Genomic DNA, 27,442 nt, shown 5'->3' on the forward strand with positions numbered 1-27,442 from the left:
TTAAGGCTCAGCTGTTGCACAAATAGCCAGACCTTAACCTTCTGAGTTTGCATACCCAAGCCATCAAAAACTGGTAGGAAAAGCCATCTTTCTCCTAAGTGGAAGGATTTCCGGATTTGTGAAATACCAGTCAATGACCATTAGCTTCTCCTCCAAGTCAGCCAGTCAGTGGTCTTTGGGTCACCAGGCTGAGGGCAAGGGGATCAGAATTCATAGGAAAGTAATGAATAATGTTATTGAGGTTAAAGGTGAGATACACAATCTAATATCTGATGATGGCAAATTTCCTAGCTTATTTCCACATAAAGAAGAAACAACCAGGATTGAAACTAAATGTACCGCATACTGTTTTTTAACCTAGCCAATGCCGTAACTTCTATTGTGTTTTGAAGATTTGTAAAAATGTATGGTATAGGATTCCAGATACAACAGTATTTTAGGTACAAAACACATTTGATAGAGATTTTCCCTTATCAAAATAGGTGAAAATGTGGAATAGAGATTCACTCTTGCCTAAATACTCCTATTTCTACTAAGCAAAAAAAAAACTAGGTGAAACAAATTAACTCCTGAAATAGATTGTACAATTTAACTGAGTATATATCAATAGGTCTTAGCCTTCAAAAGGAAGGCATCTTTTTTTAATGTATGTTTTTAAAAAGAACTGCTCACATGGAGTTTGTTCTGGGACCAGAAAAATACTTGGAAGATCTTAATGAAAATACAGAATAAAGAAAACTATTTTAATAGAACAATAATCATCAAAATAGATTAAAATTTATGAATGCATATCTGCATCTAAGGAAAAGCAGCCACAGTTGTAAATAGAAAATTTTCTGAGCTTGAAGGTTAGAACTTTAAATGCCCTTCTTTTACATGGTATAACTTTTTACAAAATACTTTTGGTTTAACGTCACAAGTTTTTTAATTACAGTGTATCTTTACTCTACTTTGCCCCACACAAAAGGGATTGGAAATAATCTTGCATCTAGGAAAAATTACTAAAGAAAAAAAAAGAAATAATATTGCATCTAGTAAATTCCTTCTAATATTAATATTTATGAGTAGGCTAATAGTTAATCATTTTGAAACTTTATAGGAAATAATTATAAAATATAAAAAGGAAGCTTGAAAGATTTTTCCTCTGCTTATTATTTTTGAAATATTTTTCCTCTATTTATCATTTTTGCAAACCATATGTCACCAGGTTTACACACGAGTCCAAGGCACCTTCTCTCATCATTCCAGAGAAAAATGAAGTATCTCCCAACAGAAAGGATATAGCTTCACTATAATTCATCTGTGTGTGAGATAGGGAAGGGGCATATTATAATGGGAAGGAATAGCTTTGGACGCACCTGATCCATATTTGAATTCCAGCTCAGCCAGTAGCCTGCTGCATACTCCTGACTTCTCTAAACCTCGGCTTTCACATCTGTGAAACAAGGCCCACGCTATCTTAGAAAGATACAGTAAAGATTACAAATAAGGCCGGGCGTGGTGGCTCACTCCTGTAATCCCAGCACTTTGGGAGGCCGAGGCTAGCGGATCACGAGGTCAGGAGATCGAGACCATCCTGGCTAACACGGTGAAACCCCATCTCTACTAAAAATACAAAAAATTAGCCAGACGTGGTGGCAGGCGCCTGTAGTCCCAGCTACTTGGGAGGCTGAGGCAGGAGAATGGCGTGAACCCCGAGAGGCAGAGCTTGCAGTGAGCCAAGATCGTGCCACTGCACTCCAGCCTGGGAGACAGAGCAAGACTCCGTCTCAAAACAAAACAAAAAAAGATTACAAATAAACATGTTCCACCTATGGTGTGTAAATAATAGGTCACATTTCATAATTATTTGGATTATTCATTAATTGATTATTCAATGATTTTTGCATGTTAAAGTCTTGTTCTCCTAGCTGCACTGCAGAGCGAGGTCTTGCATCCATAGTTAGCTGGATGATGACATACTGAGATTTCTGCAAATTGATATGGATGTACAAGAGGCTGGATGTGCAAGACAAGTGTACAAGCAAGAATGAGGCAGTGTGGTTCCTTCAACAAAAAACAGGTGGGGCCAGGAGTGGTGGCTCACACCTATAATCTTAGCACTTTGGGAGGCCGAGATGGGTGGATTACCTGAGGTCAGGAGTTAGAGACCAGTCTGGCCATCATGGTGAAACCTTGTCTCTACTAAAAATGCAAAAATTAGCTGGGTGTGGTGATGCACGCCTGTAATCCCAGCTACTCAGGTGGCTGAGGCATGAGAATCACTTGAACCTGGGAGGCAGAGTTTGCAGTGAGCCAAGATAGCGCTACTGCACTTCGGCCTCGCGACAGAGTAAACTCCATCTCAAGAAAAAAACAAAAACAAACAAACAAAAAAAACAAGTGGGTCTAAGAAATTTCCATTCTGTTCCCCGCCCGTCCCTCTCTGTCTTTGTTACAGGATACCTCATCAAATGAAAACACAATGATGACCACATACACGGGTAACCAGAGCTATACTACCTTTCCTGGGAATAGCAGAGCACAGACGTAAAGACTGAAAGATGATGTGTTACATTCTGGTTTGTGATTCTGCTAATACCCACGGGACAATCATTTCTGAAACTATTTGTACCCTTACTTGTATTTCAGACTTTAGCGCACAGTTAAGGAATGATTTTTAATGCATTTTCCTCCAGGCTACTAGCATTTCTTCATCTATATTAAAATTAAAGACTAGTGTTAAAATTAAAAACTAGTATCATGAAAATCCACAAATAGTCATAAGATATCATTTTAGTCACAACGCCTTGCTAATTTACTATGACATCTCTGTGTTTCAAAATTAAGAAGTCCAAGTGGCCAGATTTATTTTTAGCTTCCTTTTAATTCTAAAAGCCCTAGCTTTTAGTAACAAGTGATAACGCTGTGAATCAGGCAGTCAACTAAAGGAAAAGAAGCAGCAAAGAACTGGGGTAGCAATTTGCCAGTAAAAAAGTTCAAAATTCTGAAGTGGGAAGGACATGGGGACAGCTGTGGAGTGGGGAGCTCCTTCCGCTGTGGGGTCCGGTTCGCTTCTGCCCAGGTGTGCACGGTTTCTCCTTATGTCTCACTTCTAACCACAGGACAGCCTGGATGCAGACTCTAGCCTGCTCCTGATCTTCAGATTGACTTTCAGCAGCTGAAGGATTATCTGTGCTGACACGTCTGATTAGAAATCACCAGTTTACTTTCAAATGTGTGGAGACCACAGAGGGGCCAACATTTACTTTCTATTCAGGTTTATGTACCTTGCAAGGAGCCCTAGAGGAGGCATCTCTTCCTTCTGCTTTATTGCAATTCAATTTCACTTGTAAATGAAACCTACCTCAGGGGATTTCTTAAATGTGAAGGTTTCGCTTACCTCTTCCTGGGACCAAGTGGCTCTTTGGCAGTTCTATTTGGGACTTGTTCCTATGTCTCCAAAAGTAGAGGAAATAAGCTCACTTTTCACTGCTCTAATTTAAAATCATTTTAACACAGTTCATACAGACTAGATTTGGGCCAAAATGATTTACTAGTACAGCACAGTTAAAGTCAGTAAAAATACTGGGACCATGAATGAGAATAGATTGCTTAGGGTGGTAGAGTTTACTGCTTTAAATTTTGTGCTAAGAAAACTGGCGGAGGCTGACATCAAAGATGGTAAATTAAGCATTAGTTCCAATTTGTGGTATGACAGGTACTAGTATTAAATAGCTGTCCTCCCTATTTCACTAGGAAGCAAAGAAGCAAAGCTTTCATACTATTAACTGGAAAACAAAGAATAAAGTATGCTTACTTCACAAGCAAAAATAAAAAATGGGAATTCAAATCTCTGGCTTTTTTCTGCATTACAAAAGAGTGGCTTCATGATTTCCGACCCGTGCAGCTCCAGAGGGTCACACTTGCTCTGCTGTCATCATCTTGAAATTCTTAATAATTTTTTTTTGAGACAGGGTCTCACTCCATTGCCCAGGCTAGAGTGCAGTGGTGTGATCATGGCTCACTGCAGCCTCGACTTCCTAGTTTCAAGTGATCCTCACAACTCGGCCTCCTGAGTAGCTAGGACTACAGGCATGCACCATCATGCCCAGCTAATTTAAACAAATTTTTTTTCTAGAGACAATGTCTCATTACGTTGCTTGCGCTCTTAATAATTTTTGAACAAGGAGCCCTGCATTTTCATTTTGCATTCAGTCTCCCAAATTATATCACCAGTTCATTAGCTACATGAACATTATTATTCTATTACCCTTACCTTCTTACCAATAGAATGTGTTTATTCATTCATTCATCCAATGACCTCATTTGTTGAGACCTACTGTGTGCTAAAGATGCAAAACGCTCCAATAAGACAGATAAACTCACTATCTTCATGGAGTTAAAAAGGAAAAGAAAAAACAAAACAGTGAAAAATGATGACACTTAAGAAAAATACTTAAGTGCTAATGTGACCTTTAAAACTTTAACAAAAATTTCACTGGGCAGTTAAAAAGGTTACAGTATTCCTAAATTGAACAAATATGCCTGATTTTGCTGCTCCTCCTAGTCTTCCAGAGCATCCGCCCCTTCTCTCCACCAGGCTACACCCTGAGTGAGAAAGCAGTGTTCCTCCAAGGAAAATTGAAGTAGCAAGTACTTGAGAGCCAATTGTACGCATTTCAGGAAACTGTTTTTCAAATTTGGAAAGGTTAGCATTTTAGAAAGGAGCATATGTGCTTCCAAGTACAAGTTAAAAGAATGAAACTCAATGTGCACACACACTCAAGAGCTCCACTTGTCTCTAAGTATCAAGCTCTAAGCACCCCAGTGAGCTATTATCCCATTAGATGTATTTGGATCATCTATGAGAGGCAGTCTGGTGTGATGGTCTTAATGAAAAACACAATATCTGCATTAACTGGTGGATTATGAGTGTCTTCCCAACAACTCAATTTTTTTTTTTTTAAGACAGAGTCTCACTCTGTCGCCCACGCTAGAATGTAGTGGCGCCATCTTGGTTCGCTGCAACCTCTGCCTCCCAGGTTCAAGCGATTCTCCTGCTTCAGCCTCCCAAGGGTGGGACTAGCTACAGGTGCATGCCACCATATCCAGCTAATTTTTGTACTATTTTTTTTTAGTAGAGACGGAGTTTCACCATGTTGGCCAGGCTGGTCTCAAACTCCTGACCTCTAGCAATCTGCCCACCCCAGCCACCCAAAGTGCTGGGATTACAAGCATAAGCCTGTAATCCCATGAGCCCAGCCCCAACAACTCAATATTAATGCTGACATTTGATAATATTTTAAAATAGAAATGTCTGGTAGCACATAAACAAGCATGTCCTGGCAGCTTGCCAGAAAAGACACGTTATCCATCAACCAAGACTGAATTGAAGAGAAGTGTTCTCAGTTCATTCACCACCTTTAAAATACACACGGGCAGCATGTCTCAACCCATATCACTGGAAATTTCTCTTTTCCTTTTCAGGAAAAGAGCAACCAAGTTAGTTGTTGTCTAAAGTAAATGGGTGAATCAATCATCATGGAGTGATAGGACAAAAGCACCCTACTAAAGACCCCTGACAGAAATGATTAAATCAGCATAAAGCAACAGCCGTGGACTACCTCACAGTAACATGTTCAACTGTTGGGCATTTCTGTGCTGTCTGTATGAGTGCAACTAAAGTAGGAACAGATATAAGAAAATCGTCTTTTGAAACTAACTTGACCAGAGATATGTACATTTAAACAGAATTTTATTTTAAGCGTACAGTCATTGGCATCCAAGACAGAAAACTGCATAGAATCTGCATTGTGCCATGAGGTGTGAGAGTGATGGACACAAGAAGTGACTTAGCCAAAGGAAGGAAGGAAATTAACAGCACAACACAGAGGGCACGGGGCAAGCAAGTCATGAACCCCAAATCAGTATCTTGCTCAGGTAAACACCTGAATTCAAAAGTTTCCAGAATACGTTTCAACAAGTCATCATTCAAATGCATATAAAAATTGTGACAGGTACAGGTTATGCTAAGAGGCCGCAGTCGGGGGCCAGGGGAGCTGACAATCATCTATGGTAGATGGTGCTCTCCCAAATCTCCATCAAAAACATTGCTCATAAAGTTTCCCAGGAGCTCAGGAAAGAGAGGATTCCCTCCAGCTGGGCAATCAGAGGAGACTTCATGGATAAGTCAACATTCAAACCAGGCCTTAAAAGGCAAATAGGTTTGGGGTCTGGGAAGACAGGAGAGAAAGGTGAAGGGAACAGTGTTCAGCAAAGGCACAACCATGTTGTTCTAATCTTATGTAACCTCTTGTGTAGCGAGTGCAGAAGAAACATCAGAAGATTCAGTGTGGCTAAAGTAGAATAAACAAGACGGGAGTGAATGGATGGTAATATGTCCAGGAGTGCCTGGGGTAACACTGTAGGAGGTCTTTATCTTACAGGGAGCAGCCAAGGTATTTTGAGCATGAAAGGGCCATGCTCACACCCAAGAGGATTACTCTGGCAGCAACATGAGGGTGCATAGGAGGGAGGCAGGCATGCAGGAAGGGAGCCCAGGCCAAGGACAGATACTCTCCACCCACAACAAGTCTTCTGAGCCATTTTGAAACAAATGTGATAGTGCACCAGGACACTAAACGAGAACAATATTTAATGCCAGAAGGCTTTTTAAATGGTCACCCAGCAGGTCATGACCCAGCAGGCCATGACTCTTGTAACAGCATGCTTCCATGACATAGAGGTACATACTACATTAAGTAACTCTCTTATAGTAAATTCAAGACAATGAAATTTCTTGTCATTCTACCAGATTCAGCTTCTAGTTTCAAAATAATTCAGTTTTACAGCACATTCTTCTGTCCCATTTCTGACATCAATTTCAAAAATTTTTTTATCTTTTTCTAATAATATACTTGTTACAGTTTTTAAAGAATTATATACAACCATCAAAGATATTATTTTCTTTTTATTTTGCTCAATTCCTCCGAGGATCAGAAATGAAAGCTTCGAAACCCCTGAACTGAGCCCTAATCTTAGAAAATATCACTTCAACATACACCTGCAAATATCACTGGCAAGTTTCATTTTGTGAAGATAGAATAACGATCTAGCAATATAACATGATACTGAAGCTTGCTGTTGGTAGAATAACAATGGCATCTTTCTGAGGAAAAGAGTCTAGTGACCAAAGCAATGAATTTATAAACTCCTCAGGGTCACAGCCCTGTAGTATATTTACTTCTTTGTTCCCATAGTACCTATTACAGTTTCAAGCACAAAGCTGCAGCAGAACCTTAAGATTAAATGAGAAAATGTATACAAACATTTCTTGTATATTACGAAGTGCCATATTAAAAGTAGCTGGCATTAGTTGACTTAGAACTCTAAAGAACTAATTGTACTTTTAATTGGTCTCAGTGGTTATGCAAAACAGATAAAAATACAAATTTATGAACAGGTAGTAATCAGACTATAAACACATGAAAGCATATGGGAAGAGAGATGCGGAATTAAAGATGGGGTCTCACAGAAGGGACAGATGATATTTAAAATGCAATCAGAAGTAAGAAAACCCAGTATGTGGTGACAGGTGTTAAAAAAAAAAAAAAAACTTGTCCAGACACTGAGAACATGCATAAGGATATCTGCATGGCATCTCAAATTATGATCTGTGGAGGTCAAATATATCTAGTAACACAGTATATTTACCAGGTCCTGAATAAGAAGTCACCTACCAATAAGAATATTACAAGTTCAAAAATCAGCTAGCTAAGGAAATGCAATGGGAAAGCAATAGAAAACTAAAAGTAGATGAAAATAGAACCAAAGTCCTTTCTTTGTAGTTCTTCCTTTACAGTTCTTTATAATTCTTTACTGTTCTTTCTTAGTCTGCTTCTGTTCATTACATTTTCCCCAGTATCTAGAATGTTGCCTAGCACAGAGCAGGATTCAATAAATATTTATGTAACCAGCTGTTGGTAATAGCAACCATTTATTGGGAATCTACTTTATCATGGCTGATATTACGTAACTTACACGTTTTTAAACTTCACAAAAATTCGAAGAGTTAATATTACTATTAAGACCTAATATTACTATTACGTCCTGTAAACAAAGGACCTGAGGCCAAGAGTCTGTAACTTGTCCAGAACCAGGAAACTGATAAGTGGCAGAATTTAACCCTGTCTGTCCAGATCCTCTGTTCATTTGCTTTGCACGACAACACATGGTCATAGAGTAATGTGAACACACAAATAAAGGCAGTACTTTAAGACTTGCTAATACAAGAAAAAAGTACTAACACTTCATTTTACTTACAGACTCAAGGAAACAGTTTTTTCTGGAATCTGACTGCATGTAAAATCCTAAAGCATCCCACATAGGGGGAAAATGTTATTCTAATCTCATGCTGTAAGTAATGCTACAGAAACAATCTGCCAAACCCTACAAGCCTAACAAGTTAAATAAGGAAAGTATAGAGAAATGAAAATATTTTCCTGGTCCAATATTTTCCACCATCTTAGAATCCCATCAGATTCAGATTTCCAGATCTGCCCCATCTGGACTGCAAGATTATTATGGTAAAGCCACTCCACACAAAGTACAATTGTCTGAAATTACACTGAAGTCAAATGTACATCAAAAGGTGGCACACAGGGAAGAAGAGCTCACTGCTGTGTAATTTAATGAAACCTACTGAGCACCAAGGGCACAGACAGCCAAATTGAATTTTAAATGGTTCCTACCAGGAGGCTATAATCAGGATAGCCACCAGTGGGTGGATGAGATAAATGAACTGACTTTCTTCCACCAGGCGATCAAAATAGAATACTATCTTTATGCATGAGACAAAAAAAAAAAAAAAGAAGAAGAAGAAATTAAAATATTCAGCTTTCTTATCTCTTTTTTTTTTTTTAACTACATGGTCACTTCTAGATTCTGCTTTCCCCCAAGATATCTTTTGTTAATGAACATCATAATTTTTTTCCTACTTTGATTTTTATTGCAATCTATTCCAGACCAAAAACAAACCAAAAAAAAGTGCTATTCCTATAAAATACAAACTTCTCCATCATCCTGGTCCACCAGCGTAGTAACTGTTAAGCAGCTGGCACTATCTGAGGGGAGGCTTAAAATTATGATTAAAGTAGACACAGCTAGGAGCTTGCCTTTCAACCAGTACAGTCAAATGTAAAAGAAAATGTCAAAATTCAAAAGCCATGTGTTTTTAAGAGTAAATGAAGTAGTATCTACTCACGTGAAGGTTTTCAAAACACTGTTTTCATAAATCTATGTATTTTACCCTGATGTTTCTCATGAGCTCTATGCCCAGTGTTTCCAACTGTCCACCTTAAAGTCCCTGCAGAACTTGAACCAAAAGCTGTCCAGAGCTCAACTCATCCCCTTGCTTCCTAAATCAGGCCTCCTGTAGACACATCAGTCTCCAAAAGCAGCGGCCTCATTCTACGAGGCACATGGACTTGAAAAGAGAGAGCTGCTACTGATGCATAATCTCACATGACAATCAGTTGCCAAGTCACATCGACTGCATTTCTCATCCCATCTTTCATCTCACTCTCTTTCTGTCTTACATGTCCCAGAGTCCAGGGTCTCATTCTGCAAATCGCTAAGAAGAGGGTAACAAGACCCAACCATGTGAATTGTAGTCCAGTGAGACTTTTATCAAAGTGGGGTATTTGGAGGGTAAGGCCATTAAGGAAATCAATGCAGAGCCAATCCTATAAAGCAGAATCAGGGGAGAGGATGGAAATTTAATGATCATGTGGCTACCACAGCTAACCCCCAACCAATGGGAAGGCATTTCACAATGCAGGAATTTGATCAGTAGCAAAATATTCAAGAGATCTGAATGTACCCTTGCCTGGCCCTTTTGTGGGGGTGTGATTTTAATGGCAAAACTGAAAATTCAGGAGAAAGGATTCAGGGTCTGCAGCTGAGTTTGGCTAAGGCAGACAGACGATGACCTTGTTCCATAGCTTACCCAATATGTGTATCTTACAGGATCTTGAGGATATCAACCAAATAGCAATCATCTTAGCAGCTGCATCATTCACCTGTACAATTCCACACACCAGATTTTGAGCCTCCTGAAGACAGACATCGTCATATTTTAGTCATTATTCAACACAAAGCCTAGCATCTGCCATTCTGCAAAGTAGAAATTGGATCAAAAGCTGCAAAATTGAACTGGGTTAAAAGTATATATACAACAGCTTTTCAAGGAGGCCATATTATATTAAGTCTCAGGCAGAGAGCAAATTATTATTGCAATCTCTATCAGGCACTTTGGTAGGCTCTGGAAATAGTGTGGTGATTAAAACAGACCTCTGACCTTGGGGAGTTACAATCAGAGAAGAAAGACATTATACACCTAATTGCAAAAATTAAGTTATCACAAGCATACAATATTTTATGAAGAAAATGTACAGGATGCCAAATTCTTTTTTTTTTTAAGACAGCGTCCTGCTCTGTCATCCAGGCTAGAGTGCAGTGCACAATCTCAGCCCATTGCAACCTCTGCCTCCCAGGCTCAAGTGATCCTCCCACCTCAGCCCCCTGAGTAGCTGGGACCACAGACGCATGCCACCATGCCCGGATAATTTTTATGTATTTTTTGTAGAAACAGGGTTTTGCCATGTTGCCCAGGCTGGTCTTGAACTCCCGGGCTCAAGCAATTCACTGGCCTCAGCCTTCCAAAGTGCTAGGATTACAGGTGTGAGCTACCACATATGGCTAGGTGCAAAATTCTAACAGTTGTACCTCCTAATCAAATACCTAGACACCAGTGTTAACTTACACGTTCAAACAATACGTAGAGAAATTCCAGAATGACATTTTCTCTTTCCAAATTACAATAATGGTTACCTCTACCTCACAAGGACTAGCATAAGTGAAAGAATCCAGGTGCCTTCCAGCCAACAAACCCTCAAGTTAACTCTCCCACGGTTTGCCTAAATGAACAAATTTCTCGTGCAAGCAAGTACAGGGATAAACAGCACCTCCTGGTTCATACCTCTTCACCTCTTCATTGGCTTTTAATCTCATAAATATCCTGAACAAATCCTCAATGCAAGTCCTTCTGACCACTGCCTCCCTCTCCAGCTTTACCTGACCCATCCTCCCTCATGTCCTCCGGTCTAGCATGCCTCGAAGGCAACTTGTTCCCTCACACCCAAGCGCCTCGTCTTGTCCCTGCTGTTCCCTCTCTGAGAGGCTCCCTCCCCTCCTCCTCCATGTCAGGCCTCGACTCCAGCCTGACTTCCTTAGGAAGGTCTTCCTTGGCACCCATCTAGGTCATGCCTGCCTGTGATATATTTTCTCTTTCTAATGTTTATCATGTCTGTAATTTTACTTTCATTTTGGGGGGAATTTGATTAATGTTTGTCTCTCTTACTAGATTTAGATTCTTAGTAGGCAAGATCCAGACTTTTCTGAGCAGCACTCTATCTCCAGGGCCTAGAGCAGAGCCTGACACCTAAAATACATTTGTTGAATAAGTGAATAAAAACAGAGAACCAATGGCCGGGCATGGTGGCTCACACCTGTAATCCCAGCACTTTGGGAGGGCCAAGGCAGGCAGATCACCTGAGGTGGCCTGATGAACATGGAGAAACCCCGTCTCTACTAAAAATACAAAAATTAGCCGGGCATGGTGGCACATGCCTATAATCCCAGCTACTCGGGAGGCTGAGGCAGGAGAATCACTTGAACCCGGGAGGCAGAGGTTGCGGTGAGCTGAGAGCGCCATTGTACTCCAGCCTGGGCAACAACAGTGAAACTGTCTCAAAAAAAAAAAAAAAAAAAACATTAATTTTTTTCTTTATGTTTTTAAATCTAGTGTGTACCAGGGTAACTTCCTTTAAGACTAGAGTTAATATTCTTCTTTAGAGTAATGTTATGGTAAGTAATATTCTTACGTAGACCTGACTATAGAGTCTAGAAAGGAACAGCCTTAATGTCTAGGATTATAATTTTCCCTTTAGATTGGGTAATGCAAACCCAAGTAAGAAGGGCAAAACAACAAAAACAACATTCCAACATATACCAAACTGCAGAAAATAATGACTCCATTGTAGTTCCCTTCTAGACATGAAGAGAACATCGAAAACCTCATACTTCTACCCAAGGCAACTGTGTACACACAGACAGGAAGAAGAAATAATACAGGGAGCTTGGATTGTTATGGGGAGCCAAATCTTGCCAAAAACAAGAGGTCTATGGTGACTCTGACCATGTACCTAGGTTTCCACTTTCCAGCCACACACATGTTGAAATGACATAGTCCTGTAAGGAGTCCACTGCTTTATGTGTGTGCCCAACTGCACCCCACACCACCCCAATACACCCATATGGAAGGTGCATTAGTAGATTACTGAGAGGGCAAACAGGATAATCTCATCATAAGATGGCATTAGAGGTATGTGCTTTAATACAACTTCTGGAGCTTGAGGGAATATACAGAAACAACTAGGAAATCCATGCCTCATACATAGTGAGTCTTGCTAAGGAGCACAATATCCAATGAGGATTATATTTTATCACAGAATCATAACATTTTACAGCTTACAGGCACATTGCTTTTCCCAAAAATGTGATATGGCAAATATATGAGAACTATAAATTATACTAGATTGACAAGAGTACGTTTTGTGTGTCATGGCCTTCAATGCAATTGGCTCTTGGGACATACCATGAGCATTAACTCATAGACAACAATCAAGGGATAGCTAGTTTATTTGCTTTACTTTAATATATAGCTGTAACACAACTAACATAAGCTGTGAAGGCAATCTATTAGGTCTCCAGACTAAAAGATCAATTTACTACAGGTGACTGATAGCAATTTTCAATGGTAAACAGGTTGATAAATAACATTCATTTATTTCTTTATAAGTAAAATATAGGTATAATTTAAAATATCAAATTATTGATCAAGCTGTTTCTGTACCTCACTTCCATTTCTGTCTATAAATGCTCCCTGCCCACCTGTTTGCCCAGTGGGACTCTCTGAGCCTCCTTTGGTTCTGAGGGCTGCCTGATTAGAGAATCATTCTTTGTTCAAATAAGCTATTAAATTCAATTTGTCAAAAGTTTTTCTTTTCATAGTATTATGTATCATGTGTTATGAGATATTCTTCTTGGGCAAAAAGGAAGCCATTAATGGCTATTGCAGGATGCTTAACCTAATAAAATTTAGGATATTTTAACTTTAGCTATGATTAAAATCTACTAGATTTTTCTCCAAAAAATATATGGGGCACCCTCACCCCATACCTTGTAGTAAATCTGTTTCCATTCCCTGAACTCCCATCAGCTCTCTAGACTAATAAAATAAGAATAGATTCATTAAAACGTGGAGGGGAAAAAAAGAAAACGTCAAATTGTTTATGAAAATGAGATGTATAAAATCACTCTTACATCTAATTATTGTGTGTATATATATACACATACACAGCATTTCCTGCATTTTTAGGAAGAAAAAAAGAGTGTCTTTTTGTGTGAAGCAGTGAAGTTCAGTGACACTGTCAGCTGCTTTAATTGTCATCAGTATGCACCTTTTAAGCCCCCAGGTGTGCTGGACAGTTAGTAACACATGCTTACATGCACACCAATGTGCAAATGATTCTAAAATCAGAGATATGCACATTGTAAAGCTGTATAATAAGTCACATCTACATACCATGGTAACGACAATATTTACTACTTTAAAAAATAACCCACTGAAAGCCAAAACAGTTGTAATTTATGTATTTTCTTTCCCCCTTTTCATTAACTTTTGAGGAACTAGAAAGAAAAAAAGAAAATGCTGGCTACTTATATAAACAGAGATATAAAATTACTGAGATATTCATTCATTCATCTATTCATCTAAAAATATTCATTGTGACAGCAGGGCTTGACTCCAGAAAATTATTCAAAATCCTTTTCTTTCTGTTCCCACAGCTTCACTGAGATTCTCACCATCGCTGGCCAACATTGCTATAACAGGCCTGTAACTGCCTTTCCTGCTTTTAGTGTTCCCCAAGCCAATCTCTGCTCCTCATTGCTACTAGACTATATAGTTCCTAAGTCAGCTGCACCCATAGCCACTCAAAAGCTTCAATTTAGTTAAGTACATAATCCTCAGCTTGGGGCCAGGCACGGTGGTTCACGCCTGTAATCCTAGCACTTTGGGAGGCTAAGGTGGGTAGATCACCTGAGGTCAGGGGTTCAAGACCAGCCTGGCCAGCATAGCGAAACCCTGTCTCTCCTAAAAATATAAAAATTAGCCAGGCATGGTGGCATGCGCCTGTAATCCCAGCTACTCAGGAGGCTGTGGCAGAAGAATTGCTTGAACCCAGGTGGCAGAGGTTGCAGTGAGCCAAGATTGCACCACCTCACTCCAGCCTGGGCAACAAGAGTGAAACTCCATCTCAAAAAAAAAAAAAGAATCCTCAGCTTGGAACATAAATTGGGGCCTTCATAACCTGACTCCATCTGTCCTCTCCACATTAGTCCCTATCACATCACTCTCACCTCATACCTTGCAGTAAATCCATTACCATTCCCTGAACTCCCACCAGATCTCTTAACGATTCGTTGGCTTTGAGGACTTGATGTTCCCCTGTCTGAAGGCTGAGGAGGCTGTCTGCTCACCAGACCCAGGTCAACTAGCACCTCTGCTATGACGCCTTCCCAGACACAATGTCACTCCTGCCCTGCACACCTGCAGCATTTTGTTCATACTCCAGTGGACCCTGGACATTCCTAGATTAAACATCTGTGATTTTGGTCTAGTCATCAAAAATCCTATAAGTTCACAGCAAGACACAATCCTCCATACTGCCTTGGCAGCAGGATGAATTTGAATTATGTATTGTGTTTCACCCAGGGTCCATCCAGGGAAGCCAAAACCATCCTAGATATTTCAAACACAGAGAATTTTGTACAAGAAATTGGTTCTACAGATGACGGAAGAGCTAAAAGGCCAAACAGGAGCTAAAGAGCCAACCCAGAAAGTAGCATCAACAGAAAACTATTGCTGTCCATTAGATAGGAGTGATATTGACAGAAGATGGCATTACTAGTGATGAGAGTTCTGGGCTTCCTAACTAGGGTAGGATCATGTTGTGATTTTCTGATGAGAGCTGGGACCATGAAGGGCAGGGCTTTCTAGGAGGAGAGAACCATGCCCACGAAACTGCACAAGGAAAAGCAAGAGAAGGAGAAATAACCTGGATTCTCCCAGTCTCCTTCTGTCTTCCAAAAGTGCCTCCCACTGGCCGGATATCCAAGTGCCAGATGCTAAGGCTTCCAGGAAACATAGTCCTTGTGATTTACAGCCAAGCAGGGAAAGGGCGGGATGGAAAACGAGTGGCACACAGTGTGTGAGGCTGCTGAGCCCCTCACGTGGCTGCCGAGTGAGCCTCACCAGCTGATCACCGTCTGAGTAAAACACAGAAGTGTGTGTGTTACATATCATGAGTCCTTGGACTGTAATTATACCTTGCATGTTAGTTTCCTCTATAAGACCGTGAGCTCAGCAACAGCAGGAACCCAATTTTTATCCCAACACGTAGCACATTAATTGACATACAGTGGGCACTCGATAAGTAAATGCCCTTAACCACCAGTCCCCTGGATTTACAACATACTTTAACTTGGTATTTCCCAAAGTTTGTTCTGTTGACCATTAATTCAAAGAGATGTTAATGCATATTACAAGTAAATAGGGCCCTGCCGTTCGCAAATAAGTTTGTGAAACAAAGTGTTAAATAAACTTAAGCTGGTTTGTTTATTGCAGAATTATTTAGAGCTTTTACAATGAGCTTGAAGAGGGAACTGTAGTATGACACACCATCATTTCAACATACATGACGACTAAATACTTTTTCCAAAGAACTAACATTATGCAGGAACCTCAGTTCTAAGGGGACATTGCTTAAATTTCTTCACATTGGCAGCATTACTTCCTTTTATCTTTGAAATATTCCCATGAGGTACAGAAGAATAAGGTCACACCTTGTAGATACAAGTGTTGCTAATAAATAATTAAATCTAAAGAATACATCAAGTATTAATTGGATATATAAAGTGTCATTTACTATTCTAGTCACTGCAGCGCTAGAATAAAAATATAAGTCATAGTTCCTACCCTATTTGAAGAGATAAGAAAAACAAAGAACCATAAAATGAAACTTTCTTTTTTATCCAACAATATTTTTATACATGCTTTGTACATCAAGATACCTGGTGCTATTTGATCATTAAAAATCTGAGACCCATGGAGGGTAATTATTTACTGAAGTGATAAGCAGGTCAGCTCTGGAGCTTACAATTTCAATTTCATGAATTCTAACAGCAAATCACTAACTGGAATGACATCTACCAGATATTTTTTTTTTTTTTTTTTTTTTTGAGATAGAGTCTTGCTCTGTTGCCCAGGCTGGAGTACAGTGGCGCCACCTCAGCTCACTGCAACCTCTGCCTCCCGGGTTCAAGCGATTCTCCTGCCTCAGCCTCCTGAGTAGCCGAGATTACAGGCGCGTGCCACCACACCTGGCTAATTTTTGTATTTTTAGTAAAGATGGAGTTTCACCATGTTGGTCAGGCTGGTCTCGAACTCCTGACCTCATGATCTGCCCACCTCGGCCTCCCAAAGTGCTGGGATTAATTACAGATGTGAGTCACCGCACCCAGCCCAGATAAAGAAAATTTTTTAAAAACTAGATCCCCAATAATAACTTAACCAATATTAATGACCAGAACTGAGCAATGTTGTATCCAACCCCATGAGCCTCTAAAAATGACCATTTAAAAATCTATGAGAAATTCCTGGACTTTTTTTTATTATGATATAGCTAAAACTTCCATTTGTTTCTACATTTTATTGATCCGGATTGATAAAGTAGGACATTATCCTTCATTTTTAAAGAAAGACACAAAGCCTTTGGTTTTGTTATTTAAGAAATATGTCCTTTGGAATTAACATTATCATTAACCTTAATAAAGGATTATTACAAAGGCTTCCAACAATGGGTGTCTACACTAGAAAATTTAGCCAGCGCATGATCGTCTGTTAAATAATTTTTAAAAGACAGTATGCTTGCTTTGGTCAGATATTTTGGCATTCTCCCCAAATGGCCTCTCTATTACACATTACATTATTAATATTAACATGTAATACAATTTTTGAATATTGACAAAAAGTTGCTACATCATATTACAAGTATTTCTATCATACCAGAATCATAAACTAAGGGCCAAAGAGACAATAAGAATATTTCCTTTTGTTGAGACTTATTCATGGTGAACAAAAATTCTGATTTCTAAATATAATATAAAGTAGAAGTTTAATCAACACTTTTAATATTATGGTGATAGTATTCATAGCCTAGTCAGTAACTAATGGGATAACTTTGGTTTTCATGCTCTAAAATTCAGTGTTCTCATCTGTTAAAAAAAAAAAATTAATCACCTGCTTCACTGAGGTGAAATGAAAACTGAATATGTTCTACAGATCAAGGTTCCCTTCAGGGTGCAGGACCCAAATAAATTAGGAAAATATTGAATCCTATATTCCTCCCCATTTTATCTAGGAGATTGGCAATATGCATCAACACACCAAAAGCTCTGTGAAGTTCTGCTGCAATGAATCTATTAACTTTCCAAAACCAAGTGCTTCTCAAGCATACTTGTCCCTAAGACTGTTTTTCTTTTTCCTGGTCGCACCTATTGGTACACCCAGGAATTAATGCTCCTCAGAACTCAGTTAAGGCTGATGCTTCAAGGGAGCAACAAGATCAATTCTTGTGACATCCAAGAATAAAAGTTTTGAGTTGCTACTTTTATTCTTTCTGATTATAACCAACACCCACAATAAGACACCCTTGCCAACCCGGAGAGTTCAAATACAGAGTGTATAACAGTGATGACTTTGCGTGGAGTGCAAATTGTATGCATCTCATGATACTTACATAGAATCATATAAGTATCATTGATATGTAAGTATGATATGATACACAGAATGATGTAAAGATCTCGAGTGTGGTTTTTGAGTTCTTTCTATGGAAATGTTTATGAATTTACATTCCTCAGTTGGTTTCCTTTGTGACTAACAATTTGTTTTCACAAGACAGGTCAACAATTTGCATTTCAGTCTGTTAGTGAGGCTAACTAATCCATACTGACCATGGCCTCAGGGGTATCTGGCTATGGCTGTGTTTGCTGGTGGAAACTAAGGGAAGTAAGTTAAAAATCAAACAACTCTTTTTGAAAGATTTTGCCTAAAGTAAATGGAGAATTGAACCACGTCAAAAATAAATAATTCTAGCGAAAAAGTGTTTCACAGCTGCTAGTAAGTCCAAGTATAATGGAAAACTCTATATCCCACTATTTTAAGACTTACTATGATTATTATTTTTACTTCAAAAATACAAAGTTAAAAAGTAAAAAACAGTAACTCAAAACAGGGAAAAACTGATAAATTTGACAAAAAAGAAACTAGATCTGAGCCCACTCTAACAGAACATGTAGCAGCAACATCACATTGTTGCAGGATGAAGGAGGAAAAACACAGCATTGGGAATGATGGTGGGGTTTGCAATTTGTAGCTGGAGTCATACATCAAAATATGGTCCTCATCTAAGTATAGCATAGAAAATATTTCATTCTTTTTTATGAGTGTATATACAAGGCTAACCATCACCTAAGGTCAGCAAGCAATATAAAAGCAAAACCAACAATAAATGCATGTGTTCCTACACCAATTCTGATGTTCTGCAGCTCAAATCACATCACCCTCAAAATGACCACTACAGAGGTAACGATGATTCACTCTAAGCTTAACAGTGGTGTAAGTCTGCATCCTAATACTAGTACAATATGAGGTTTTAGGCAAATAAAATTGGTTTGTGTTTCTCCAAATACGGTCTGTGGACCATCTGTGTCTAGAACACATGGGGAGTTTGTTCAAAGTGCTCCCTGGGCCCCACCCAGACCCTCCCAGCAGTCTCTCTGGGGCTAGGCCTTGGACTCTTTACATGGGATAAGCTCTCTGGTGAGTTTTAAGCCTACTAGAGAGCTAAAGAATATTGTATTGAGGCTGGGTGCAGTGGCTGACGCCTGTCATCCCAGCACTTTCGGAGACTGAGGCGGACGGGTCACCTAAAGTCAGGAGTTCAAGACCAGCTGGCCAACAAGGTGAAACACCATCTCTACTGAAAATACTAAAATTAGCCGGGCATGGTGGCAGGTGCCTGTAATCCCAGCTACTAGGGAGGCCAAGGCAGAAGAATCGCTTGAACCCAGCAGGCAGAGGTTGCAGTGAGCCGAGATCACACCAATGCACTCCAGCCTGGATGACAAGAGCAAAACTCCATCTCAAAAAAAAAAAAGAATATTGCATTGAATTCTGATATGGAGAACTTAGAAACTTCACAGGAAAGCATCAAAACAATAAAAATCTTTCTCACGTTAAGGTTTAGAAAACAAGTTTTTTAGAAAAAAAAATGTATGTAAAAAACTAAACTGGTGACCATGAGGATTTGGAAACATCATTTAAAAACATTGTTAGATATCACCACCGATCCCACAGAAATACAAACTACCATCAGAGAATACTATAAACTCCTCTATGCAAATAAACTAGAAAATCTAGAAGAAATGGATAAATTCCTCAACACATACACTCTCCCAAGACTAAACCAGGAAGAAGTTGAATCCCTGAATAGACAAATAACAGGGTCTGAAATTGAGGCAATAATTAATAGCTTACCAACCAAAAAAAGCCCAGGACCAGATGGATGCACAGCCGAATTCTACCAGAGGTACAAGGAAGACCTAGTACCATACCTTCTGAAACTATTCCAATCAATAGAAAAAGAGGGAATCCTCCCTAACTCATTTTATGAGGCCAGCATCATCCTGATACCAAAGCCTGGCAGAGACACAACAAAAAAAGAGAATTTTAGACCAATATCCCTGATGAACATCGATGCTAAAATCCTCAATAAAATACTGGCAAACTGAATCCAGCAGCACAGCAAAAAGCTTACCCACCATGATCAAGTGGGCTTCATCCCTGGGATGCAAGGCTGGTTCAACATACACAAATCAATAAACGTAATCCAGCATATAAACAGAACCAACGACAAAAACCATATGATTATCTCAATAGATGCAGAAAAGGCCTTTGACAAAATTCAAAAACTTTCATGCTAAAAACTCTCAATAAATTAGGTATTGATGGGACGTATCTCAAAATAATAAGAGCTATCTATGACAAACCCACAGCCAATATCATACTGAATGGGCAAAAACTGGAAGCATTCCCTTTGAAAACTGGCACAAGACAGGGATGCCCTCTCTTACCACTCCTATTCAACATAGTGTTGGAAGTTCTGGCCAGGGCAATTAGGCAGGAGAAGGAAATCAAGGGTATTCAATTAGGAAAAGAGGAAGTCAAATTGTCCCTGTTTGCAGATGACATGATTGTATATCTAGAAAACCCCATCGTCTCACCCCAAAATCTCCTTAAGCTGATAGGCAACTTCAACAAAGTCTCAGGATACAAAATCAATGTGCAAAAATCACAAGCATTCTTATATACCAATAACAGACAAACAGAGAGCCAAATCATGAGTGAACTCCCATTCACAATTGCTTCAAAGAGAATAAAATACTTAGGAATCCAACTTACAAGGGACATGAAGGACCTCTTCAAGGAGAACTACAAACCACTGCTCAATGAAATAAAGGAAGATACAAACAAATGGAAGAACATTCCATGCTCATGGGTAGGAAGAATCAATATCATGAAAATGGCCATACTGCCCAAGGTAATTTATAGATTCAATGCCATCCCCATCAAGCTACCAAATGACTTTCTTCACAGAATTGGAAAAAACTACTTTAAAGTTCATATGGAACCAAAAAAGAGCCCGCATTGCCAAGTCAATCCTAAGCCAAAAGAACAAAGCTGGAGGCATCATGCTACCTGACTTCAAACTATACTACAAGGCTACAGTAACCAAAACAGTATGGTACTGGTACCAAAACAGAGATATAGATCAATGGAACAGAACAGAGCCCTCAGAAATAATGCCACATATCTACAACCATCTGATCTTTGACAAACCTGACAAAAACAAGAAATGGGGAAAGGATTTCCTATTTAATAAATGGTGCTGGGAAAACTGGCTAGCCATATGTAGAAAGCTGAAACTGGATCCCTTCCTTACACCTTATTCAAAAATTAATTCAAGATGGATTAAAGACTTAAACATTAGACCTAAAACCATAAAAACCCTGGAAGAAAACCTAGCCAATACCATTCAGGACATAGGCATGGGCAAGGACTTCATGTCTAAAACACCAAAAGCAAGGGCAACAAAAGCCAAAATTGACAAATGGGATCTAATTAAACTAAAGAGCTTCTGCACAGCAAAAGAAACTACCATCAGAGTGAACAGGCAACCTACAGAATGGGAGAAAATTTTTGCAATCTACTCATCTGACAAAGGGCTAATATCCAGAATCTACAATGAACTCAAACAAATTTACAAGAAAAAAACAAATAACCCCATCAATAAGTGGGCGAAGGATATGAACAGACACTTCTCAAAAGAAGACATTTATGCAGCCAAAAGACACATGAAAAAATGCTCATCATCACTGGCCATCAGAGAAATGCAAATCAAAACCACAATGAGATACCATCTCACACCAGTTAGAATGGCAATCATTCAAAAGTCAGGAAACAACAGGTGCTGGAGAGGATGTGGAGAAATAGGAACACTTTTACACTGTTGGTGGGACTGTAAACTAGTTCAACCATTGTGGAAGTCAGTGTGGCAATTTCTCAGGGATCTAGAACTGGAAATACCATTTGACCCAGCCATCCCATTACTGGGTATATACCCAAAGGATTATAAAACATGCTGCTATAAAGACACATGCACACATGTGTTTATTGTGGCACTATTCACAATAGCAAAGACTTGGAACCAACCCAAATGTCCAACAATGATAGACTGGATTAAGAAAATGTGGCACATATACACCATGGAATACTATGCAGCCATAAAAAATGATGAGTTCATGTCCTTTGTAGGGACATGGATGAAGCTGGAAACCATCATTCTCAGCAAACTATCGCAAGGACAAAAAACCAAACACCGCATGTTCTCACTCTTAGGTGGGAATTGAACAATGAGAACACATGGATACAGGAAGGGGAACATCACACACTGGGGCCTGTTGTGTGGTGGGGGGAGGGGGGAGGGATAGTATTAGGAGATATACCTAATGTAAATGACGAGTTAATGGGTGCAGCACAGCAACATGGCACATGTATACATATGTAACAAACCCGCACGTTGTGCACATGTACCCTAAAACTTAAAGTATAATAAAATAAATAAATAAATAAAAATAAAAACATTATTAGATACAAACATATAAAATTTTGTGTTTTCTATATTATAAAAGATTTATTAATTCCTCAACATCCTTGCTTTTAATAAATCCTGAGCTTAGAGTGCATGCTGTCACTGGTGCTCACTGTCAGCTGCCTGCAGTGTATCTTCCTTTCTTTCCTTTTTTTTGAGACAGAGTCTTGCTCTGTCACCCAGGCTGCAGTGGCACAATCTCGGCTCACTGCAACCTCGGCCTCCTGGGTTCAAGCGATTCTCATGCCTCAGCCTCCAGATTAGCTGGAACTACAGGCACACGCCACCACATCTGACTAATTTTCATATTTTTAGCGGAGCCAGGGTTTCATCATGTTGGGCAGGCTGGTCTCCAGTTCCTGGCCTCAGGTGATCAGCCTGCCTCGGACTCCCAAAGTGCTGGGATTATAGGCGTGAGCCACCGCGCCCAGCATGCATCTCCCTTTCACTCCTTCCTGGCTGGCAAAGCCCCACTCCCACTGTTTCACCATGTAGGCCTCCATCTCAAGCTTGCTCCTGTATAGTATCAGTGTTCGTGGTTGTAATGAAAGGCATGGTCTGTGGCCCTAGAAAGTATGACCACTGAGCAAGAGTTTATCATCTTCTTCCCCAAAGATGCTGAAGACCAGGAGATCTTTTCATTAGTTAAAGCTGATTCAAGTGCCATTCTACCTTGCGGGAGAAATTCAGAAGGACTGGCTCCTAGGGTGCCCTCCTGGCCTAGTCGTTCTGTGTTTCCAAGATGTACATGACTGTAGAGAGTTGGCCAAGGGATGTCCAGGACCATCCCTGTGATCTATAGTACGGTCTTCGTATCTTTCAATTAACAATTTCTTACTGAAAATCCACTGCATGCAAACTTCAGAAGTTGTATTAAGGTCTTATTTTGAATACTTCATATATAAAATCTTGTGTCTGGTATAAAAAAATGATAAATAAAAGGAAATGTTATATTAATGCATATATTATAACATATATATGTATGTATCTATATATAATATGCATTGAGAGAGAATTCCAGACAATTTGTTGTGACAAGAACTAAGAGAAATGGAACAAGAATGCGCTAAATCAATACCAAACTACAGCAGTAGACCCCCTTTATAGTTCAAGTTTAGAGAGGTTTATAGCAGATTATGACACAACTACACTTTAACTCAGTTCTGAAAGTAAGCCATCTACCAGAAGTCTCATCTTCTTAAATAGAAAATGGTTAACTTAGAACATGGTTTTCAAGGTATCGTCTCTGAACCAGCAGCAGCAGCAGCATCACCTGAAAACGTGTTAGACGTGCAAACTATCAGGTACTCCACCAAATCTACTGACAGAAATTCTGCAATCCGTGTTTTAAAAGGTCCCGCAGGTGATTCTGATGATACTAGAGTTTAAAAACTGCTGGCTTAAAACTCAAGACAACTCACCTGGACCTTCTATCATAGGTTAGAGTGAGCCAAATAAAACAAGAGTAGTTACTATAGTAATCTATAAGGCATAATTTAAAAAAAAAAAAAAAAAAGAACCCTGCCTGCTTCCCCAAGCGGCCTAAGAAGTCTCTACATTTCTTTAAATTAGAGCAACTGTTTTCAGTTAAGACACTGTCACAGAAAGCCACTATGCCCATTAATATGCCAACACTCATTATTTAGCTTATTACTCATCTGTCACTTGGCAGAGAGCTTGGATATAAAGAAAAGCATAACGTGCCATATCATATGACAGGTCAGGTTTACAGTAAAGCAAGGGAAGGAGAGTCCCAAGCAGTCTCCCTCAAGGCATGAAAGACAGGCCCAGGTGGAACTCTACAGTAAGGAGACTCTGAAAAGGCAATGATGTTTTCATAACATAGAGCAAGGGATGTTCAAAGAAACATTCTGACATCATTACTGTCTTCAGCAGCACTTAACTATCAATTAGTTGAGATGATCTCCGGCTTCTTAGAACAGAACAGTGTCTAAGCAGGAAAGGTAATGGTTTACTGCTGATTAGCATTCCACACGCATTTCATATGTATATATGACTAACGATCAAACTAAACGTGGAATAATATAAATATGAGACTCTCTTTGGTACTTCATTACTGCACCAGCAGTTTCTTAAGATGAAATGTACACATTCAGATTCTGACATTTGCAAGCACCACCTGACAGAACTTACAAATACACTTAATATGTCTTTACAAAGTTCTTACGCGTATCATTTGCAGGGCATGTAAATCTTACTAATACGTGCATCAAAAAGTTTGATATTAATTTTTTTAAATTCTGTTAAAGTCCTTAATGACTAAAACGGTATTTGAAAGCACACAATTTTACATTCACCAATCAAAAACATTAAAGCCTCTATTTTCTCCTAGCATCCTTACCACACTATATACATGTTAACATTTTTATTTTACATTGTATTTCCCACAGCCTTTCTACATGCCTTTTAAAAACTCAGTTGAGGGTAACTCAACCCACGCTGGTTCTTTAAAGTTAGACATAAACATACCTTATAATATGAAATGGAGACGGTGGCAATTAAAGTTTCTGTACAGATTACCACAGGAAAAGTGATAGTCACTGACTCCTTGAGGTATTCCTACTATAGGTAGAAAATATCCATGTATGGCAGCCCCATTTTACATTGCTCTATCAGTTGACAGCTGACATTTTAACCTCTAACCAACCATAGCAAGAAGATTCAGAATTAAGTTTGACATTTTGTCCTTTAACTTGTTCCAAAGTACTGCAGGGGTTTTACTGCCTGATGTTATACCATATGTGCAAACTCTAGACACAGCAGGCGGGGTTAAGCAGGATGCCTCTGTATTTTGCCATTCTCCTGCTTCCTGTTGTTTTTGGAGCAGCCTAACTTTAGCTAAACATAACCCTCCTGGGCATATCATTTTTAGCAGGAGAATCTGCCTCATAGCAAAGTTCCCTGTATGTTGATTACATTTCTGAAGCATGGCAGTCTATGAGATTGATAGAACTCACTGGTTTGGCATTCTGCCGAGTCTTTATGAAACCCAACTCATCATAGGAAAAATTTATTAAAATAAAATTACTTACTGCATAAGTTTTTGTGAATAAAAATCCAAACAATTATGAAATGAACAAGCTACCTAGGGAATTCTTTTCGAAGCTTTTTTTTTTTTTTTTGGTCATCTGGTCTCCATTAAGTAACAGTGATAAACAGCAGATTCTTTAAAACTTTTTCCATATTTCAAGTTATTTTTTAATTCTAAATTTACTGTTATCTTTGGTAATGGGTATCTTTACTTGTGCCCTCAAGAGGTGAGATTCTGTAAAACCCTCTTAGATTTTACATACAGAATTATTTTTGCCAGTATAAGAAATATTTTTGAGAAATGAGAAAATATCAGCTGCTACTAACAAATTTTATTTGTTTTTTAATTTATTTTATTTATTTATTTATTTATTTTGAAACGGAGTCTCGCTCTGCCGCCCAGGCTGGGGTGCAGTGACCCGATCTCGGCTCACTACAAGCTCCACCTCCTGGGTTCACGCCATTCTCCTGCCTCAGCCTCCCAAGTAGCGGTGACTACAGGCACCTGCCACCATGCCCGGCTAATTTTTTTGTATTTTTTAGTGGAGACCGGGTTTCACCGTGTTAGCCAGGATGGTCTCGATCTCTTGACCTCGTGATCCGCCTGCCTCGGCCTCCCAAAGTTCTGGGATTACAGGCGTGAGCCACCGCACCAGGCCAGCTGCTACTAACAAATTATACTCTTAGCTTAATGTCAGTAACTCTTACCAAGCCAGAGTTCATGAAAAGTACACACAAAGAAAAAAACATGGTTCTTCAAAAATATATATAATTTCCCCAATTGTCTCTCCCCTTGGGTATTCTGTAAAGTAGAACATTTAGCTCTATATAATTCAAAAAAAATCTATACATAGCTTAGGGAAGGAATCATAAATCTCATGGGTCTCAGATTCACTTCCTGTTGCCTTCCTTCATTACACGTTTAAAGATAATCAATAAAAACTGATTTCTCTTTGTAAGCATTTTCCTGTTCTGCCAGAAATAATAGCAGGCCCTGCCCTAAAATGAAGGAAAAATGGAAAGTAATATTTACCATAAGAGGAGAAAATGAAACTGCCTAAGCATTTTTCCTGAGCCAAGTGAAACACAAACAGCAGACCAAGTTTATTCTTACAGAAAAAAATTTTAAATACTCTTGGCATTAATTCTATTTTTAAAATCTATTCTTAAAATTTGGAAGTTTTCAAACTCTGAATTTACATTTCCACTTTCAATGACAACTTCTTTAGGTTTCCTAATACTTTTAAGTACATACCTGTGTAAATATACATATCACATGCAAGACTTTTGTCAGTGTTAAACATTGAAGCTGTAAAGAGATGACAGGTAGGTCCCCCACACTGCCTCCCAGGAGGGACTAAGGTGCAAAACCAATGGGAAAAAAACCAAATGAGAACAAAGTTACATCAGTAAGGAAAGAATGGACAATTCTATCTCACTTCAAAACAAAACTTTCTATCTCATTTCAAAACACAAAACTTTGCCACTTGCATTTTCAGCACAAGAATTAAACTTTACTTAAAATGTTACTTGAAAGTTTTATATTAAATACTCTGAAATAATCCATTGGGGTTCTCTAATATGGGAGACTATCTCACAACTACTCATTTTTAATTCGTTTTTCTTCTTCTGGATTCTTCACAAAAGAATGTAAGAAAACACCAAATGAGGGAGTAACGGTCCTTTACTTTGTAATGAAGTTCCAAATACATTGTATAAGTTTTCCAGGCTTCCTATTTCCCTTCACTCTGCACTATCTATGGAGGTTGTCATATTTCACCAGGGTGGACTATAAATCAGACAAGTTCAGCCAGTTAGGTTGAAGAATGGAGGTGAAAAGCACAGTGGAAAATACATAAAGTACAATTAAAACCATATGACCAAAGATATTGAAGCAATACTTGCTGGAGGGAATCCAAGTAAAAATCAAACCTTTTCTGGCGTTAGTGAAACTA

The 27,442-nt window shown here is 39.0% G+C and overlaps 1 protein-coding gene across 1 annotated transcript in view; it reads right to left on the minus strand.

The window, feature by feature from the left end:
- Positions 1-27,442, minus strand: part of LHFPL6 (LHFPL tetraspan subfamily member 6) — a 257,329-nt gene that overhangs the window by 228,655 nt on the left and 1,232 nt on the right. The window lies entirely within an intron of this gene.

The sequence above is a fragment of the Pongo abelii genome, chromosome 14 (assembly GCF_028885655.2).
Source record: "Pongo abelii isolate AG06213 chromosome 14, NHGRI_mPonAbe1-v2.0_pri, whole genome shotgun sequence".
NCBI lineage: Eukaryota > Metazoa > Chordata > Mammalia > Primates > Hominidae > Pongo > Pongo abelii.